The 6000-nt window shown below is 36.3% G+C and overlaps 1 protein-coding gene across 1 annotated transcript in view; it reads right to left on the reverse strand.

Moving 5' to 3' along the window:
- The window catches only part of LOC131427101 (zwei Ig domain protein zig-8-like), a 711113-nt gene extending 706560 nt beyond the window's left edge, over nt 1-4553 (reverse strand). Inside the window, exon 1 of the mRNA XM_058590024.1 lies at nt 4535-4553. The gene's annotated coding sequence lies outside the window, so the exon portion shown is untranslated. The remainder of the gene's footprint in view (nt 1-4534) is intronic.
- Nucleotides 4554-6000: the final 1447 nt, after the last annotated feature.

Genomic DNA, 6000 nt, shown 5'->3' on the forward strand with positions numbered 1-6000 from the left:
GGAAAACGTTGGGGTCTGGTTTTTTATATGTCGAAAGTGTGTGCAAAATTTGAAAAAAAATGGTTCAGTAGTTTTTGAATGACGATGGACAAGGACTTTCAAAACCTGCTTTCGAGAAAAACGCGTTTAAAGTTTTTTGTCTATTAATTAATTACTCCAGGGAGCACGTAGGGTCTAACATTTTCAAAAAATTATATTTTTTCTTTTATAATTTATTATAATGAAACACTTCAAGAATGTTTTGTCAAGTTTTTAAGTCGATCGAAGTAGAAATCTTGGACCTGTGCTTCGGGCTCTTGCTTCTTCGTAGAATGAGATAGCCATAGATAAAGGCCCATAACTTCCAGAGTTTCATTCCAATAGGCTTGAAAATTTCACAGGAAATTCATGAAATGTTTTACTATAAGAAAATATAAAGAAAATAATAAATGATTTTTCCAAAGTGTTAGACCCTACCCGCCCCTTAAGTTGAAGTAGGAGCAGTGCGGTAAAACTTCATCTCAATCGAATATTATTAGATGAAAATGAAATTTATGGCCGTTGACTGTCAGCATATCCCTTCTCATTCATTTTACTTTTGTTGCCGAGGGTCCCCATAATTCAACGTCAATTGAATAACCATACATAGTCACTTGAAGTTTTGCTTGCTCATAAACTGAGCCTGAGTAGACTACTACTTGTTTCATTGTCTTCCTTGTCTTCCTTGTCGTCACTGTGGGTAGTGAGCAAGTGCGAATGAACAGGCATAACCATCAACTCGATAACACAAAACTATCTCCGACCATAATGATAAATATAGGGTAGCGGTTCTCATTTGAGTTTTTAATTATCACCCGCAAGTTAAAACCGATCATTTCGGCTGTTTGAAATGTATTGAGATGTGTATCGAAATATTAAAAATGAAAACTGAAAGAGGGAACAATTAATTCATACATATTTTGTTATTGATAGTTATCATGACTGGTATATCTTTCATCCATTATCTTGAGCCAATTCGAATGTTTACTTGAACCTCACTTTAAGGCCGCTCTCGCATTGAATTTTGAGAGAAATTTTGTTACTTCAAGAGGTAATCTGACGGTGGTTAAACTGAGCTTCGGTAGAAAGAGTAACGAATGAAGGACGGGATGATGTCCCTTCGCTGCGACAGCGAAGATAGTGTGTTAGAATTTGAAGTTTACTGCAGTAGAGTGTGCACACATTCGATTTCAATTTAATTGAATGAAGTTTTACAGAACTGAGTAGGAGGTCTTATGGTATCATTCAAAATTTTATACCGTCACCTAAGGCGACGAAGTGAAATAGGGAAAAACTCTGTTTAACTAGATTCAAAACTTTTTCAATGGGTAGGTCATATTTATTGCTGACCATACGAGCCAACCTCAGCAATTCCGGTCCTTGGAATCCGGTTTCGGAAGTATTGGAAATTTAACTCACAAATGGACAATTTTATTTTCACAAACTTAAAAAAGTCTTAAGGTTTCATACGAAATCCCTGAATTAGTTGTGGATAATACTTCCGGTTGCGGAACCATAGGGTGTTTTGAATTATAGATTTTACTAGATTACATTCGAACAATTTTTTCCTGTGTCTATTTAATGAACAGTTCACAGTTCAGAAAAAATATGAATTTTACATGTGACATAAATATACAAACGAAATAATTCATAACTACTTGATTTTCAAAATGACGCCATATTCCGCGCGCACAGAATTTTACACGTTTCGAGTGTAATTTGCACTCGGCTACCAATTACCGCTGTATGGATTTATATGTAACAATTATTCAGCCAGCAGATGTGTGCTGCTGTGGTTCAGTCGATTAAACGATGTGCTTTGTGATCTAATGTTTCTCGGTTTAAGTCCCGCTGTTACTATTGATCTTTTGTTTTTTTTTTATTTCTTTGGAGTTCAAGGTAGTAGTTTTTAAATCACACTATTTTACATGTTCTTGAATATAAATTTATGTGAAATACGACGCTCCATTTATGTGCATCTTATAAGATGGAAAATCACAAGATTTTTTCGAATTGTGTTGTTATTATAATTCCACAGTAATATTTATGATGATGTGAGTAATATGAGAAAGGCATCATTGCATCACTAGGTGGATTAAAACAGTTTTTTTCAGTAGATTTAAAGCCATGCAATTCCCAAATCACACAATTTTACATGTACTTGAATGTAAATTTGTGTGAAATACGACGCTTCATTTATGTGCATCCTAAAAGATGTAAAATTGTAAGATTTTTTCGAAATGTGTAGTATTTAGTTCCAGAGTCTTATTTTTAACTTTTGAATTTGTATTCTGGAGCTAAATTCTGAAGCTAAATTTAAAACCCATTAATTAAATTCCATCCAGTTTCTGAATTCATATCCTAAATTCAATTTTGGAATTTGGCTCCTGAATCTATTCCTGAATATTTTCTCCAAAAAAACTTGCATGCCCCTTAGAAAAAAATGAATAAAAAAGCTCTGTATTGAAATAGTGTAAATTCAAACATTAATTTAGGACGGGTTCGAACATAATAAGACCTTGATCGAGACACAACTGAAAATACAAAAATCTACTCTCATTAGACATCAAATAATCATTACTCAATATAATGCCCCTGAGTACAAACCACTTCGACTCATCACATTCCGAAGTGAGATGGCACAATTTGACAAATTGAACCGAAACATGAGAAGTGGTGAAATAGCAAGAAGTACCACAACTGACGTTTTGTCAAACCAATTCGAATACTCGCAATCATTTTTTTTACTCCTATATGGATTGGCACGAACGCCATTTTCGCTGCTTGGTTTCACCACATTTTGACACCAGATACGTTCACTCAGCATCCCATCCAGTCCCGTCCCAGTATCTGAAGCTCATTTTTGATAGAAGCGTTTATTAAATTTGGCTGTTCCACAGCAGTTCGTGGTTTCACCTATCTTATCATCATTCAGTTTCGGTGATAGTTTGGTTGGTGCTTGTGCAAAGAATCGGAGCGCTTTCACAAACCACCCTCGACAGGTTCATATTGTTCCGGTGCTAGGTGAGATCTAGCGAAGCAATGTGATATCTGTTCTCCTTCCATCATTTTCCCAACTGTGCTTTACCGGGGGAGCGTACTGTTTCAACAATAATGGGTTAATAATTCAGCTTGGGTACGAGTGATTTGCCGAACCTCCTTTTTGGCACTCTCTAAGTGGAATTGTTTGGAGTGTTGTTTGAGATTGATCGGTAAAGGGTCGATTTCTTGCTCGATGCAAAAGTTGAGCGGGACGAAGGCAAAATGGCAATTAAGGCCCTACTGATGAACGCAGAATTGGCAGCAAAGGAAAGATTCCGTATTCAGGTTTTTGGTTTTGCCTTTGAAGTGATGATGTTGATTGTTCAAATATTCGAAAAGTTCACAAAGTGGTATACCATTTCATGGCTAAGTTCCGTATGCTATCAGAATCACTGTCATAACTTCCGTTTAACAAGTAGAAGCGAACGATGCCGAACTTCATCGCGGTGTTGATGATAATTTGTTTTGACAGGGAAACAAGATTCAATACAGCAACGCCTATTAATAATGGACGAAAACGGATCTAGACACATATTATTGATGAAAATCTGCTGATAGCAATAAATATACAAGATGAAATCTTTTCCATGACTCTGTAACACAGATGAGTCGGTATGAAACAAACTTCTTTAAGAATGTTTCATGCACAGTACAAATATTTGAATGACAAAGATTTTTTTTTGTAGTACAATTTATTCCTGTATTGACAATGATATGATCAAAACCACACAGTTGAAAGAAACTTTTTGAATTCCATTGAATCAGCTGTAACAAAATGTAACATTATAAATAACATAATTTTACGAATGATTTTTCAAAGGTTAAAATTCAATCGAAAAAAACGCCAAAAAGTATTCACTGGGAACCGAGAATCATTAGACCGGGAAGTATCCACTAACCCACAAAAGCACGTGTCTGCTTGACAGGTAAATCATACATAAAATTCATATTAACACACTAGCTAGTTGTGAAAAGATGACAAGTGAAAATTTCGTGGAATTCTCTCAGTCATGACGGAGAATGCAGTTGGTGGACAGCAAAATGCGTTTTATCCATGTGAAGTTGATGCTACATGGACAATTTATCGAAAACAAACCAAATATTGAATAAGTAGTCAGAAAGGTCAGCAAAGGAATTTCTTTATATTTTATTCTTAGATTTTTTACTGTGTACAATCTAAGCCGAAAATTCAAATTACACATGCACAGTTTGAAAGAAACCCGTAAAATTCCAGTCAATCACTTTTAACAAAAAGCATCCATTACATGTAGTAACACAATTTCAGAGACGATTTTATAATAACATTACTTGAAATATAATGTGGCTGGACTTGAACATTGAATCATTAGATCACAAAGTATGTCCGTTTATCCAGATAACCACAGAAGCACGTATCTACTCGACAGGTGAATGGTACATATAAGTTTATACAGTTCCACTATCTATGGGCGAATGGTTGGTGAATGAAAATTACCTGACAAACATGTCAAACTCAATTTGTCACGACATATATAACGGCTGGAAAACAGGAAAATGCATTAAATACCTTCAAAGTTGTTGCTCCATGAAAATATATACGAAAGCAAACACAATATTGACATAAAAATACCGAGAAAAAAAAATGGCGGTTCTAGCGACTACAAAAGTAATTACATATGATGTAATCGCGGGATTCATTTCAGGTTTTCGAAAGGTGGTATTTTCTACGATATTGAACGCTATTTGAAGCATTTTGACACGAATGCAAAGCAGTCAAATTCTGGCTTTATTTGGTACTCGTTTAGTGCAAATTTGGTACAGCGAAAATTGCACAAAGCTGATCAAATAATTCTTTGCACTAAACTGATAATTTTTACCTTCGATTCGCAAAGAAGTAATCTTAATAGTTCTTTAGATAACATTTAGAGCCATTAGAATGGCTGATTTTGTATCGATTTATTAATTTTTAGTTTGACGTAAAGCCGCCATGACTATGTTCAGTTTTTGCAATGACTGAGCGGAAATATAAATTGGAGAAGCCAAGTGAAAGAAAAACTAACAGACAAGATGAATTTTTGGAAAAAGATACGCTCAGAGACAGGACTCGAACCTGCGTTCTTATGCATTCCGTGCATACGCGCTACCATTTCGCCACTCTGATCTTGTTTTAGCCACTGCAAAACTCGAAACAGACACAGTAGCAACGTACATCGAACATGGTCTACATCCTGGCCGTCTCACCCGACCGATATCTCACATCCAAACATCTTCTCTGTTCATCAAACACTAGTCCTCTCGCTTTATACCTATTTCTCCGATCAAGCATTGAGTAGGAGAGTGTATTTATAATCGCTTGTCACCTTCTTAATGGTGCCAGTCGCTGGCTGGACATCGTCAGCGACAGACCCCTATGAAGGTTGTATTGATTGTCTGCCCTTTCCTACCAGAAGCAGATCAGAGATGGCGATCAAGATCAGAGTGGCGAAATGGTAGCGCGTATGCACGGAATGCATAAGAACGCAGGTTCGAGTCCTGTCTCTGAGCGTATCTTTTTCCAAAAATTCATCTTGTCTGTTAGTTTTTCTTTCACTTGGCTTCTCCAATATATATTTCCGCTCAGTCATTGCAAAAACTGAACATAGTCATGGCGGCTTTACGTCAAACTAAAAATTAATAAATCGTTAAAAACAATTGCGGTTTGATTTTCCGTAACAATCTGCTTCTGGTAGGAAAGGGCAGACAATCAATACAACCTTCATAGGGGTCTGTCGCTGACGATGTCCAGCCAGCGACTGGCACCATTAAGAAGGTGACAAGCGATTATAAATACACTCTCCTACTCAATGCTTGATCGGAGAAATAGGTATAAAGCGAGAGGACTAGTGTTTGATGAACAGAGAAGATGTTTGGATGTGAGATATCGGTCGGGTGAGACGGCCAGGATGTATTTTTTTTTTTTCA

The sequence above is a fragment of the Malaya genurostris genome, chromosome 2 (assembly GCF_030247185.1).
Source record: "Malaya genurostris strain Urasoe2022 chromosome 2, Malgen_1.1, whole genome shotgun sequence".
Taxonomy (NCBI): domain Eukaryota; kingdom Metazoa; phylum Arthropoda; class Insecta; order Diptera; family Culicidae; genus Malaya; species Malaya genurostris.